We start from the raw sequence: 15904 nt of genomic DNA, 5'->3' as shown, positions 1-15904 counted from the left end.
ATAGTAACATGCAAAAGAATGGAGTCGGACTCCATTAAAAGATGTTTAAAAATTAACTCAGAATTGATCAGAGACCTAAATATAAATGCTAACATATATAAAAACCTTAGAAGAAATCAAAGGTGTCAAACTTTTTGACCTTAGATAAATGCAAATTGAGACCACATGAGATACAACTTCACAGCTCACCAGAATGGCTATAAACGAAAAATAAAAAATAACAAGTGTTGGGGAGGATGTGGAGAAAATGAAACCCCATTTACTGCTAAATGAGAATATAAAGGTGTCTCCCTTGCCTTGTCAGTAGAGATATTTCCTTAATAGCACTTTGCATTATGTACTAGTACTTAGTTTTGTGATCTCTCCCACCAAATGCAAGCACATGAAGACTAATTCGGTCTCTTTCCTTCCCTTGAATATACAGTATATCAGTCAGGGTACTTGTCATTCTATGCAATCTGCAACCACTGATTTACTTACCACTTTCAACCACTAGATTATCTTAAAACAGAGACTGTGCCTTCTTTATTTTTGCATCCCAGAACCTAAGCTAGTGGTTGACACAGAGGAAGTACAAAGAAAGAGTTGAATAAGAAATCTAAAGTGTGGTACACACATCCCTGGTGGAGCCTCGATATTCTTTTAGGGGGTTCTCAAGGTCAAAACTATTTTCATAAAAGACACTGTATGACATTTCGCTAGGTTAACATTTGTACTAATAGTGCAAAAGCAATGATGCCCTAGCACAAAATGCAGTTCTCAAACTGTATTAGTTGTAATAGTTTTTCTATTGCTTCTATAAGTTGTCATAAAACCACAAATTATCTTACAGTTCTTTTGGTCATAATTCTGAATTGGGTCTCACTAGGCTAAAGCAATGATTGGCAGGACTTCATTCCTTTCTGGAGGCTCTGAGGAGAATCCAGTTTCGTTGCATTTTCTAGCTTTTGGAGGCTGCTCTCATTCTTTGGCCCCTAGCCCACTTGCCCCACTTTCAAGCCACCTAACTGGGTTGAGACCTTTTCACTTGGAATCACTCTGAATTCCTATTCTGCCTCCTTCTTCCATTTTTGAGAACCACTGTGATTACATTGAACCCATTTGGATAATCTAGGATAAGCTCTCTATTTTAAGATAAACTAATTAACAACTTTAATTTCATTTTGCCATATTCACAGGTTCCAGAGATTCGAATATAAGCATATTTAGGGTAGTCATTATCCTGGCTACTACAGTAGTCATATTTTCCACCCCCACACAATTGGAAAAAAAAAGAATGACAGGTTCATTTAATGGCTTTGATGAGGCAGTAAAAATTAGTAATTCTATTAAAATTAGTAATTCTATTAAAAATTAATAATTTTTGAGTATTCCAGATTTTTCTCAAAAATCAACCAAATTTGACTGTCATTTCAAGGAAAAGATTAGACAGTGATAAATTTAGAACTTTCAAAGCAAAAATAAAAATTTTTGATAATTCATATTGTCATAAGGACAGTTTCCTAGTATTTTAAGATTTCCTGATGAGACAGCTGGTGATATTAACATATGCATTTTTTTGATACTGCATAATAAAGTGCATTAAGATTTGAAAGATCAGCATACCTCAATGAATCAATGTTTTACATATGGCCAATGCATTATGTAACAAAATCAGGTGTTTGCAAAGATTCATCCAAAGTTCAAGACAGACCATAGGATTTTGTTTTATTTTATTTTTAAGTATTTTTATTGATTTCAGAGAGGAAAGGAGAGGGAGAGAGAGAGAGAAACATCAATGATGAGAGAGAGAAACATCAACGATGAGAGAGAATCACAGATCGGCTGCCTCCTGCATGCCCTGCACTGGGGACTGAGCCAGCAACCTGGGCATGTGCCCGTGGCCATAATCGAACTCGGGACCCTTCAATCCACAGGCCAATGCTCTATCCACTGAGCCAAACCAGCTAGGGCCAAACTAAAGGATTTTAAAGTAACACAGCACAAAAAATTAACTGATTTCAGAATCCACACTGTAATTAAACTTTAAGAAACTATCACTTGTTAAAGTTCTAGTGAAAAGGATATTAAAACACCCTTTCTTTTCCAACTTACATGTCTGATGAGGTTGGATTTTGTTCACTTCAACCAAAACAACATCCCATAACAAACTGAAACCAGAAGTAGATCTGTGAATTCAGCCAGACATTAAAGAGATTGCAAAAACGTAAAACAATGTCACCCTTCCATTACAATTTTTGTTTTGGAAAAAAAAATATTGTGGTTTTTTTTTAAATGCTACTTACATTTCCATATAATGGCTTTATTATTTCTTTTTGAAATAATAAATTTAAATTTATAACATAATAACTATAAGTAGATATAGTTATATACATTAAAACTCCTTGAGGTCATCCATAATTTTTAAATGCAAAGGACTTGTGAAACCAAATATTTGAGAACTGTTGAGTTAGATAAATGAGAAAGCCCAGAAAGAGTTTACCAGGTAAATTCAATCAAAACAATGAGCATGGGACAGAAGGCAACACAAAAGGCCTAGGAAGAGGGCTCCTTTTACAAACAGCCCCCTCTCAAACTCTTCCCGATTCTAATCTCTGAATATTAGTGGAGAGAGCTCACCATTGCTAAATTGCCCCTTGGAATTTTTAAGGGTAGGTATGAATATGTGCTAGAAAATAAAAAAAAATTGATATTTTTAAAATTATAGAGGAATAAATTATGTGATTATATAAAAAACTTGCATTTTAAAATTGAAAAAAAATTTGGTGAGCTGAAGTCTAAAAAAGCAAAGAAAATGGGTAAAGAATGTCATGACAATGAAGCACAAAATAATATTCACTGAAATTAGTAAAAATTAAGACCTCCTCAGGATAATGCGCCTCAAAAAGATCTTCCATCAATCCTAAATTTAAATCAGGTAAACTCTAGCTCTGGCTCAGTTGGTTGAAGCATCGTCCTGTACAACAAAAGGTTTCCCGTTTGATTCCTGGTCAGGACAGATACCTAGGTTTCGGGTTAGATCCCGGGTGGGGGTGAGTATGAGAGGCAACTTATCAATGCTTCTCTGAAAATCAATGGAGACATATCCAAACATATCCTCAGGTGAGGATTAAAGAAAACACACACACAACTTAAATCAGGTAAGTATTAAACTGCTGCATTAGCTGTGCTCCCCAATGGGAAAATGGACAGTAAATTCAGCACCGCTGCTGAATGCTAAAACAACCTCTTACACCTAATGGCCAGAGTCAGGGAAGAGGAGAGCTTAGCAAAAAAATAATGAAAGTGACAGGAAAAAAACCTATCAGATTAACCAATTAGAAAACAGTGATTATGTGCTCTAAGTAGAGCAAAGAAGAAGCCTCTTCTTGGAAATAAGAAGGTTTTTCCTAGAAGCATGATATAAAAGAAAGAGCTCTAAATTTAGATTCTTAAGACCTAGCTTCTGGTTCAAGTCACATGTTTCCTGAGTTATGTGGACAAGTTAAATCACCTCTTTAGTCCTAATGTAAGATAAATGAAGTTAATTTAAATCTTTTGCTTTAAAATTCAACTGTGATTCACAGTAACAAACACATTTTATGTCCAAAACCTGAAGCCACACATAGTTGAAACAAAAATGCAAGCTAATAGTCACCAAATTGATAGGGCTGTGACCTGCCATTTGAAAAGCATTGAATTGATTGGTCTCTACAATTGCTTATTAAAAACAATAATGGGGTAGGGGAGCCAGATGCACAAAACTATAATATCTTGATCTTTTTAACCACAGAGGTATCTTTGTTAAGAAAGAAAATAGAAATTCAAGTTCAGGCTATGGATGTTAACATTACTCAGCTGTTTAAGAATTTAAACAGCTGAATTTAGAAATTTAGACTCGTTTGTGTTTAATCATGTAATATCAAAAAATCGGTTGCTTAGCTACTGTTTGCATGTTTCAACTGTTCCTTGGAAGACATCTTTTGATTCCTTTAACAGTTCTTGGGCTTAAAAAAAAAAAGTATTATAAAGTACTAGTGACCAGGTGCACGGATTTGTGCACATTGCAAGGAAATTAATTACAAGGTGGCTGGCAGGGTGGGACTGGGCGAGACAGGCCAGACATAACCTGGAGCCAACCTCCCACAGTCCGTCCCCAGCTGGCCACACCTGGGGTGGCACTGTGGCTCGAAAGGTGTCTGCAGATTGAGTGGGCTCCCTCTGGCAGGTGGGGTCCCTTGGCCTGGCCTGGCCTGGCCTGTGGGGAATGGGCTGAAACTGGCTCTCCGACATCCCCTGAGGGGTCCCGGAGTGTGAGAGGGCACTTTGCAAAGTTGCTGTCATACAGGGTATGGGACGCAAAAGCAAGTGTGCAGTAAACCAAATTCAGGCCGACAGTGCCCCAGCAACAACATAACCCATGCCCGAAGGTGGAATCATGTGGCCCCATGAGGAATCGGGCTCCCTCCTCTCTGGTTTTGGGGTGCATCACCTGAGAACCACTGCTGCCAAATCACTGCAGCTCCACAGCTCCTGCGTTGAGAGTCTTCTCCCTGGTGGTCAGTGCCTGTCATAGCTACCGGTAGGATGGACAATTAGTATATTAGTCTTTTATATAGAGAGATTATATATAGAGAGATAATAAGTTTTTCATCTGAGGATATGTGCCTCAAATGATAAGGTCAATGTGTGGCAGCAGGGATTGTACTTTCCTTAGGGGAGGTTGGGGCAGGCTGTAAACATCAAGAGTTGAAATTTAAAAACACTTCTAAATGATAGCTTGTGACAACTGTTATTTTTACTAATAACTAACATTATGCCAAGTGCTGGGGTGACACGGCTCTCCTTTAACGTGACGTTAGCTCCAGGATTGCTCATGGGCCTGGCTGAAGAAGCAGTTTGAAATTCTACTTATCCTCCTCCCCTGCCTTCCTTCCTCCTCTGCTTCAGATTGTCAGACCTGCATTGAGGCCTGAAAGCAATTTCTTCCCACTCTTGCTCCCTTTGCCTTTATCTTTCATAGGCACTTTCCCCAAAAAACCTCTTGCATATCTAAGCCTCTCTTGGCATCTGCTTCTTTGATAATTTGAGCAAATAAAGTGCTTACAAGTCCAGCCACCATATTAAACTTTATTCATCATTATTTCATTTAATCTCCACAAAAGCCCTATAAAGACATTATTACTATTCCCATTTTACAAATAAGAGTAGAAAAGTGCCTTTCCCGGTGTCCCCAGTGTTTCACAACCAGTGATAGAACTGGAATTAGAACTCAAGTCTGTTTGACTTCACAACTGGAGCCACAGACCTTATTTGAAAGCAATTCGACTTTATTATTAAACAACAAAAAACATGAGATCGATCTCTAGTTTTTCTGATGCCGCTGTGCTTTCACACATTATCACATTTAATCCTCATAAATTCATAAAGTTAATTTTATCATTTTACAAATGAACAAATTGGGGCTCAAAGAACTTACGTAACTTCTTCAAGATCATATTATATAAGTTCATGAGTTTGGGCTCATGCTCATGTGGTCTCTGAGTTCAGCTGTTCCACATTATGCTCTTTTGCCTAATAAAAATTACAATGGTCTGTCTTTTTCATTTTAGTTTTAGATAATTTTCATGAGAAATTTACTCAGCAAAAAATCCGCAATGGATTTAAACAACTATATATGTTTGTTCTTAATTTCTGGGGGTGGGGTATGAGTAAGCACAAATATTATAGGCACGATCCTAGCACTGAGAATATCTCCTGAGCTGCCTCTCCCCTTGTTTCCCTGTATTTTAATCAAAGTCTGAGGGGCTATAGCAGGAGCATCATTTCAAACACCTGTCTCCAATAACATATCAACAATGACAGCTGGGAGGCAGTGTTCTTTTCCCACTTCCAATTTAATTATGCTGATTTTTTGCCTTTGCCTCCTGACTCAACTGCGGCCTTTGAGTTCACCACTCAAAAACTTCCCTTAACCAGTCGTCACCTGAGAAGGTGAGTCAGCAGTCTGCAGAATCATTACTTCTAATGACAAAACCCTGTTTCCCAGCCTATGAAAGGGCACAGCCTAGCAAGAGCCCGCATTATGCCTGGCAGACGGACGCTGAGCAGCCTGGAAGGAACTCCACAGTATTCGAATGCTGGAAAGGGGGTGGGATTTTTGTATTTTCTTGTTTTGTTTTCTGTAGATAAGGCCTCACAAAGTCATGGAACAGAAAAGGGTGATCCTGGAGGAGCAGGGCACCGGAAGGGGAGGCAGATCTAAGTCTAACCCCACCATAGGGGATCCTAGAGTTACTCCTGGGAAGGAAGAGCCTGCGGGTCCTCTATCCAGTTCACCCCGTGACTTTCAGTGGGAAATTGAGGCTCAGAGAGGAGCAAGTGGTTGCTTAGAGTCACAGACATCAGCAAGGTGCAGGAGACATGGAGAAGACAGCAAGAAGAGGTGAGAAGACCTCAGACCATGAGAGAGACTCAGAACCTCACTGCCACCACAGCTGGGTCCCAGTGCCCAGCCTCCACCCTGTGGACTGTATGCTCGTGGACCAGTCCCAGTGTGAGTCCACATCCCCTCAGGGTGGAGGCCTAGAAACAGGGGGACAAATGGCCCTCAGAGGCACCTCCTACCTTTGGGCCAGCTAAGCAGAGTTCACTGGAAAGAGGCAGATGTTCCCCAGCCAAGAGTGGAACCAGTGTGGTAAGTGGGCAAGTGAAGACCTGGGGCTGGAGTGGAACTATGGGCAAGTTTTCATTTCTTTCTTTTTCTTTTGGCTTATCTGTATATTCTTATATTTCTGTAACAAATGGGTATTATTTCTACAAGAAAGAAATTAAATACCAAGCCCAGCCCCCCACACTATCCTGGTTATACCCACAAATCACTGCTTATTATAAGAAGCCTAATATGTTGAACCTGACCACACTGCTATCCAGAGCTTGCCCTGAACTCAGCTTTTTTACCTCTACTATTAGCCTTCACCCATTCTACTTATCTGAAGTGAATTAGTCATTATTCTCTTTTCTGACACCTTTTCATCCTCTAATGGAATTCTTCCATCTTGTCCCTTTACCGAAATCCTCACCATTACCTTCATCATTATGTCTTTCCTCATTTGTCCTCCTGGAAGCAAAATTTTTTTGTCTGTGTTGCCAACATGTTTTGTGTTCAATGGTCATATGTAAATTGTTGCTCATAATACCTATTTGTGTATATAACAAGAGGAAAAATTTGTCACCTTTGGCTAACTTATAAAGCATTTTTATATCCACCAATCTTCTTTCATGCTCACAAGATTAGGGGAAAAGAGAATCAATATTTACTTAATGGCAACTGTGTGTCAGACAGTGTGTTTGAGGTTTTATGTGTATCATTTCACTTAACCCTCACAGCAGTTTCATAGGTCTTTTTTACATATGAAAACATAGGCTCACAAGTTCATTGACTTACTGGGGTCTTACTGGCAAAAAGCATGGCTGAGGATTGTGTGTGTGCGTGTGTTTTAATATTTTGGTCTTGTTCTTTCTATTACAAGAACATAACTGTACATCTACCAATGTTGGAGACACCAATAAGTGCAGATAAAACTCCACTCATGTTTTCTAGCACACTAGAATTGCTGTATTCCGTTAATACATGGTAGCCAACTAAAGTCAGAGGATTTTAGAGCTAGGAGAGACCTGATAGATCATCTAAGCCAACCCCTGTATGTTATAAATGAGAAATACGATCTTCAGAGAAATAAAATTTCCTGTGTATACATGTGCCTAGTTAGTAGAGGAGCCAGGATTAAAACCCAATTGGAGGCAGTATAGTAAAGTGGTGAATACTATGGCCTTTAGAGTCAGCATTGTTCCAAATCACAGGTCTGATACTTCAAGATTGTGTATAACCTATAATGATTTACAGATCTTTGTTTCAGTTACTTAATCTGTAGGAGGAGGATAATAAAACCCTATAGTGCTGTGAGGATTCAATGTAACACTGAATAGCAGAAAGTAAGCAATATTAATATTAGGTATTCTCTTATAGCCTATCTCACTGTCCAATCTTCTTTACAGGATACCACCATTGCCTTTTTTAGATGACTGACGTGGACATATTTCGAGGGCAAAGTGAGTAACAATAAATATGCATTTATTTATGTGGTAAGTCCCTTTTAAAAAACACACTTAAAGATAAAAACAAGAACAGCACATTTGAAAATGGAATTGTTCATTCAATAAGTGTTTATTGAACACTTACTATATGTCGGGCACAGTGCTAGATGCTGGGTGTGAGATAATGAAAAAACTGATATCTCAACCTTCATAAGCATTGAAATGTGGTTAAAAACAAAGTATCACTGCCCTGGCCAGGTAGCTTAGTTGGTTAGAGCATGGTCCTGATATGCCAAGGTTGCAGGTTCAATCCCTGGTCAGGGCATTAAGAAGCAACCAATAAATGCATAAATAAAGTGGAACAACAAATCGATGTTTTTCTTTTTCACTCTCTCTTCTTTGTGTCTCTTTAAAATCAATTAAAAAAACATCACTGAGGTCTACCTATGGGGCATGCAAAGCAAATATCTTTCATATAGTTAATACAATATAATAAAGTACACATCACAATGAGACTATACACACACACACTCACACACTGAGTGGCTAGATTATTATGACCACCTGATGTTTGTAGGCAAATTAGCTATAATTTCGCACTGAAGTTGCTAGAGGGTCAGACCATTATAAATAGGGAAGCACGTTGTTTACCACGACAGAGTGACTTTTTTTTCTGAAGATATGGGTAAACAATGCAATTTAATAGCCTTTGAACGTGGGAGATATATTGTGTGTGTGTGTGTGTGTGTGTGTGTGTGTATATATATATATATATATAGAGAGAGAGAGAGAGAGAGAGAGACTTTCAATAAAACAAGATACTCTTTAGAATTAAGTTCTGTTATTTCTAGTATTGGTCATTTCAACTATATTTTAGTGAATTCCCTGACAATTAGGTTATTTCTATTTCTCTACATTAAATAGAATATTGGAATGGGTATGTTTAATTAAGCATATTCCCTTAAAATATGTGATAATCACCATCTGTCTGAAGGTTATATGAGCAGGAGAGAACAGTTTTGCTAATAACCACCAAATAGCAGTTCTTGACAGAGCAGTACAAAGTTTAATTTCATGAATTTGTGATCATTCTCTTTCTCCATATACACACATGCATAAGTATATATGTATGTAAATATGTAGAAAAAGCTGCCTAAAGAGATAGCTGATACTCTGGACGTAGAATCACGAATATACTGATAATCTCTTAGATTGCTTATATTTGTTTGAATTAGGATAATAAAACTGGCCAAGGATCAACACAGAAACCAGATTATTCATATAATCTCATTAGTCATACCCTATGTTAATTCCTAAAATCCCTAAAACATTCCTTAACCCTTAAAACATTAACATAAAAAATTAACTTCGTAATTCCTTAGCACAAGAATTTGATATACTATCTATCCAATTTTACCTGAGAGTGAAAATGATTCTGTTATTATTATGAGAGGAAGTAGAGAGCACAGTAAAAGAGCCCAAGTGTAGAGTCGGGTAGTCTGGGTTCAAACGTCAATTGCCATTTAATTGTATAATTTGTGGGAATGTCTCTGAGTCTCAGTAACACATCTTTGAGTTTCGATATAAAATGTTTGCAAAATAGGGATATGATTTTTCTTGTAGAACTGTAGCAAGTTTAAATAAAATAATGAAAGTATGGTGTCTGGCAGACAATAGCTGTTTGTGGTTAGTATTAGTGATTGGCTATATTAATTTGACAGGAGATACCACAAGTCAAGAGTAATGATTTACAAAATCACTGCCTGTCTAAACACATGTTGCTATATGGAAACAAGTAACATCCATTAAATTATTACAATCCTTTCACAATGGGAAACATAAAGGGAAAACACAAGATTTGATAAAAATGGCAAAACTGAGATGAAAGGAGATTATAAGAATTTGGTGAACTAGTATTAAGATTAGAAGGTCCATGTGCTGTTCGAAACATGGTGCATTGCTTTCAAAAAGTAACAAGGCACTTGCTGATGCATCAGAGGCCTTCAATTGGACATATTTATTGCCTTTTTCTTTATGGTAAAGTTATCCCTGGAACTTGTTTTGTAATTGGCTGTTTTAGAAAAAAAAAATCAGCTGGCTTTTCTGGAGGAAAAAAAAAAGTGATTTAAATATAAGGTGGTGAGTGAAAACTGCTTACCTCAGGAAACTGCATTACTCAAGAAAGACAAGAGTCTCCAAGGTTTACTACATCATGGTTTGTTTTAAATCGTCGGCTGAATGAGAGCACCTTGCCTCTTTACAACTTTTCTGGCTACCCCGGACCTCCATCTAAAATTCTCCTGAATCCTTCAAGATTGAGGAAGCCTGGAGCGGTGAGCCAGGACACCTTCCAAGAAAGTGCACCTGTTTCCTGATCACTGGTGTTTCCAAAAAGTAAAGCATGCATTTAAAAGCCCACGGTTTACACTTTAAGCTTGTTCTCTACCTCATGAGCTCATAGCAGCCAGGAAAATAAAGACCATTCTCACCTAATTCAAAACAGCTGCGAGGATGTTGAATTCTAGATCAGGCACAACCCTCACACCCCACTTCCAAATTGTTTGTAAAAGGTGTCCAGGACTGCCTGCTTTTCAGACACTGCAACCCAGGGCAACGGAAAGGGTATTCAGGAAAAGTATAAAAATCAGCTCTGGAGAAACCCTGCCAACAACGGGAGAGTAAGAACACTCTTTGATCATTAGTAGAGACACTCGGCAGTAAACCGAGTTGCGGTACGCGGGGTCGTCACCCTTGCTGAGGGACTTTTGGAGACGGGAGGTCAATTTCCAACTTGGGGCTGGATACTGCAAGTGGAGAAGCGGGTAAGCCGCGCTCCCAGGGCCTTCTCTAGCAGTATAGAGGGCTAAACACCACAGCGATGGATGGATGGATGGGGACTCCTGGTGCAACCCTCGGCCGCTTGCTCCTTGGTCCAGCCAAAATGCCGTACGTTGCCCTGACCGGAAATACCAGGCCCAGGAGGCAACGCATAAAAATCACTTACCATTATCCCACCTCCAGCGCGGATCTGGCAGGAGCCAGGCCAGCCCACCTGACAACGGCTGGACAGCGTCACTGACAACCAACCGGAAGTGATCCAATAGCTTCCGGGACCACGGAGCGCGCGGCGGGAAATTATTTCCCAGAGCCCGGATTAGCGGAGCAGCCAGTGCTGCGGCGGCAGTCGGCAGTCTTCTCCCCTGTCACCCCTGCTACCGCCTGAAGGAAGCCAGACACTCCGGCCTGGAAGGTAAAGGGCCTCCACTCGGAAGATACAGTGTACCCTGACTCCGTGGGGATGAATCCTCTGTGCCCCCGAAGTTTGCCGTTCTCAGTTGAGACGCTAGGAAGGGGCGGGGGTGCGCGGCGCCTAGGCTCCCGCGTGGGTGCGCGGTAGCGGCAGACCCCGCCCTGCCCCGCCAGCGCCGGGGAGGCGAAGGCCCTGAGCCCCTCTCTGCTGTGCGGGGGGCCGAGCGTTTTCCCGCCCCTGTTTGCGCCGCTCAGCAGCTCGGTCTCCAGCCAGCCGGGCGCTAGGCCACCGGCGTCGCCCGTTTCCATAGAACCGACTGGGACGCTTCTCCCAGAACCCCAGCTTCTTGACCGCTTTCTGTATTTTCACGTCACAGCAGGTGGCGGGGATCTCCCAGGCCCACCTCCCTGTGACGGGGGAAATGGTGTCATTCTTCTCTTCCTAGGAGAATTTTTAAACATGTTCAAATGGTGGTGCAGCAACTCCGATACGTCTGTAACGATCACACACACGCACAGGCACAGGCACACACGCATTTCCCTGAAGGTGGGGAGGGTCCATGTTCCTGTGGGTTATAATATTTTAGCGACCTAAAAGGCTGGGAACAAGACTTAACGGTAATTCTGGGGTTTCTTCCACTCCCAACGCCTCTGATTAAATAGTGGCAAAAAAAGCTGGCCTGTCGCAGGTACTCCATATCAGAATTGGACCCAGAAATTAGATGGAGCTTGATGTTGGAAGCTCTTTATTTTTAAACAAATGACTATCCTATATCAACAAAATAAAAAGAAAATTTTACCATGGAAACCGTAGGAATTAAAATTAAAGCAGTACTTAAGTGTACGAATGACGCACTTGCACCTTGTGAACTTTTTCGTTTGTTAGTACGTTATGCCTCAGTTACTAGAAGTATCTTTTGATAGGCAAGATGTTCCCATTTTAGAAAAAGTTTAACCTGTATTGCAGTTGTTCAGTACATAATTGGGAGTTTGGGGTAGACTTTTATAAGGGGAATTTGATCGTGTCTTCTAAGTTAACCCAAAGGTTAATATACATTGTAAATGTATACTTGAATGTATACATTTTTCAACTACTTGAATGTATAAGTTTCTATTGTAAAGCCAGCCTTCAATAATGCAAATAAGCCCCTATTAGAGCTGTTCTCTAAATCCACAGTTTCTCTTGCCTTATGTACTTAAGTTCATTTATATGTTTGAATATTTTCCTGCTTCCCTGAAGCAGAAAACATAAATCATGTGGAAGTCTTTGAAAAGGTGGTCAAATGTGGGTACTTTTCATAATCAAAATTCAAAACTCTGAAGATTTCATAATAGTTATCCACAGTTTTTACTAATGTCTAAAAACATTAGGTTTTAGAAAAGCAAATATATGGCTTCATTAATTAGACAGTATTTTCTTGACTATTCTAAGATAGTCTTTTCACTATTTAAAGAAAAAAATTTAAAAATAAAATCAACAATTCCGTAGATCTTCCGAATAATAAAAGCTAAAGATAGTGAAGAATCATATTTTTCAAGAATATAACTAAAATGGAATATTTACTATTGTGATTGACTCTCCTTAAATATGCTATAAAATACACTATATACTGTTTCTTACCTTTGAAGGACATCTTGCTGCTTAAAAGTAAAAATATCCCTAAAACTTTTAGGTTCACATAGTTTTTACTTTATATCAAAATTATTTGAAATAACAATACACTTTTTCAAAGTTAGCAATTGTACTTTATCATTGAGTAATAGTTAAAAATTTTTTTTTACGAAGAAGAAAAGCCCATATGAATTAGTCTGGTGATTAATACCAAATCTGTTTTGAGAGAGAAATAATGAAAACTTTCTTTTTTATTAAAAAATGGCACTCTTGACTTTCTAGAAATGCTTTGAAATTTTAGATATTAGTGTTATTTTTCTGAAATTATTTTATAAATATTTTCAGTGATATTACCTAAATGTCTCCCCACCCTCATAGTAGATTCCTTTTCATGCAATGTATTTTTCTCTTGCATTAACTGAAAATAGATTGCTTTATAAAATTATATTGTAGTTAAAAGTATTAGACAAAATTCTGATAATTAGTGATGTTGTAGAAAGGCATACAGTCTTTTGCAGAAACAGATTTAGGCTTTTGAATCCTGTTTTCACCATTGACTAGCTGTGTAGCCTTGAGCTAGTTTCTTAATGTCTCAGGTTCTCCAATATCCTTAATTTGTATATGAAGGGTAAACAGCACTTGCATTGTTGAGAAGGAAATGAACTAAAATATATGAAGTGCCTAGATCACAGCTCAATTGAAATCCAGCTTGTTCAACCTTAGACCTTATGCTCCTACTAAGTAATACAAAGTTCTTAGTATACTGAAGCAGGTGTGCCTTTCACTCCCCTGCCCCCCTGACTAACCAGTATCTACTGTCCATTCATTATTTTTGCCCTGTCATAACTCTTGTTTTCCTTAAGGGCCCCTTTATCCCTAAAGCTAGCATCTCCAGTCCTGTCTGTTTTTTGTACAGTACTGGATATATCTCCATAAATCCTCTTAGCTGCTTAATTCTTCCTCACTACAGTTACAGTGCTGCTGCTTCTCCACTTCCTTCCTGTACTGTCAAATATACCATCTAAGAGCCTGGTCATGACTGTTTCTTTACTTAATAATGTCATTGAAGTTAGAACATCCCACAAGTCTTGCCACTGGAGACCTTAGTAAAATAAATTTATATTTGTATATTCTAGTACACACACACATCCCATACCTTTGAAGGATGTGGCAGGAAACAGACGCTACATCTTTAAAAAAAATAAAAAAGAAAATCCGAAGGCCACCGGAATGTAATTCAGCCAAAGCCAAAAGAATACAAAATTCCTAAACTCCATGTGATGTTATAGCATTCAGAGCCAAATAGTATTTGACTCATACAGTGTGAGTATTGGGATTTATGTCTACCTTTTGCAATATTGTTTAAAACAAAGATCCAATACTTTACTGACCCTATTTAATTTTAGAACTTTTTTTACTTTCCCAGCTAAATTTCTTAGGTAACAGAAGCCATGAAAATCTTCCAAACTTGAATTCAAAGTAACAATATTGGTTGTATTCCTAGAGGGGAGTATAAAAGTTCATTTTCCTTAGGTTTTAAAATTTTTAAAAAAAGTAGATTTAAAATTAAAATAGTTCACTTGAATAACAAACATTAAGAAACTACTTGTTTGCCCTAAAACATTAGAGCCTTAAAACCATGAAGAATATTCAGTGGCATGGAAAAAGTGATCACGCTATAATTTTACATAAAAAGGTACAGAACTGTATAATATTTAATTTTCATGATATGTATCTTTTCATACACAAGTCAAAATCCTTTCCTTTTCCCCATATATTAACAGTGGTATTACAGGGTGAAGGAATTTAGAAGTGATTTTAAACTTTCTATATACTTTGTAGTATTTTTCAAATTTTCTTTAATAAGCATGTGTTAATTAAAAGACAAATCAATAAAACTTATTTTGAGGAAAAATTTTAGTTCTTAGATGCAAATTTATAAATTAAACTTTTTAAAAAATCCCTTCGTTATCTTAATAGCATACAACTTATAAGATGCATTATATTCTCAAAGTTGTATGATACACCATGGCTGCTCATAAAATAAATTATAATGCAGATTAGGAAAAGTTTCTCCTTATTTTTCTACCATAGACCTCTTGAAAGCATCTCTCTAGCCCTTCTCTTTTTTTTGTGTAACATTTTCCTCTTTAACCCAACTGTTGCATCCTGCACTTTCATCTCCCTCCTGGACCATATCTTTATATTCATATCTGTATTCCTACCTCTACTTTTCTCCGTGTTCACTTTTCAACAGTTTATGGCTATGTGTCAAATTTTTAAAGTGTGTTCTAGCTTTGTGTCATAAAGAATTATAGGACCTAAAAGCTAGTGCATAATGTTCTTAATTACGATGAGTGCTATAGGTTTATTTGCATTTCTGACTGGCACCAACTGCAAAGGAATTTCAGGCATCAGGGATAGGCCCATGTGGGAGATATTTTGGGAAAGTCCATACCACAGAGACAGTTGCTTGCTCTGCATAAATGCCAGCTCTGCTCTCAATCATTATCTCCTTAGTTTGTGTATTAAATGGTTCAAGGTAAGTGACCAGATTTTTAAAATTACTATAATATTTTACAAAATTACTACAGAGCATTTTCTTTAAGAATCTAGTATATAATTTTTATTTTTTGACAGTAAGAATAACATTTAATTGTTAAGTAAGTGCTCGTTTTGGTTTTTCCCTTTTACTGTGTAATCTCGAAGGACCACCTCCTGTAAGTTCTAGAAAAGTATATAATTTCCCCAGAAATGCCACTGATACAATTGCCTTGCAGTATATTTTCTTTCTTGTGTTGGAAGTCTTCTAGAAGTTAGCTCTTGATCCTCCATACCCCATAACACATCTTCTACAAAAAACTTGACCCTACTTTTAAGATCTTGGAATTATTTGGGTCATTGATAGTTATTACACTAGTTTTGTATAGTGCTCTCTTTGGGTTTATTACATATTAGATTAGACTA

General features: G+C 38.1%; 2 protein-coding genes across 6 annotated transcripts in view; one reads left to right on the top strand and one right to left on the bottom strand.

Annotated features, from left to right (window-relative positions):
- KIAA0825 (KIAA0825 ortholog) overlaps positions 1 to 11434 on the bottom strand; it is a 367814-nt gene extending 356380 nt beyond the window's left edge. For all 3 annotated transcript variants that reach the window (XM_059694100.1, XM_059694103.1, XM_059694101.1), the window contains exon 1: positions 11081 to 11434. The gene's annotated coding sequence lies outside the window, so the exon portion shown is untranslated. The remainder of the gene's footprint in view (positions 1 to 11080) is intronic.
- SLF1 (SMC5-SMC6 complex localization factor 1) overlaps positions 11199 to 15904 on the top strand; it is a 68122-nt gene continuing 63416 nt past the window's right edge. For all 3 annotated transcript variants that reach the window (XM_059694105.1, XM_059694106.1, XM_059694104.1), the window contains exon 1: positions 11199 to 11326. The gene's annotated coding sequence lies outside the window, so the exon portion shown is untranslated. The remainder of the gene's footprint in view (positions 11327 to 15904) is intronic.

This window comes from Myotis daubentonii, chromosome 4 (assembly GCF_963259705.1).
Source record: "Myotis daubentonii chromosome 4, mMyoDau2.1, whole genome shotgun sequence".
NCBI classification, from domain to species: domain Eukaryota; kingdom Metazoa; phylum Chordata; class Mammalia; order Chiroptera; family Vespertilionidae; genus Myotis; species Myotis daubentonii.
This window is presented reverse-complemented; position numbering and strand designations above follow the sequence as displayed.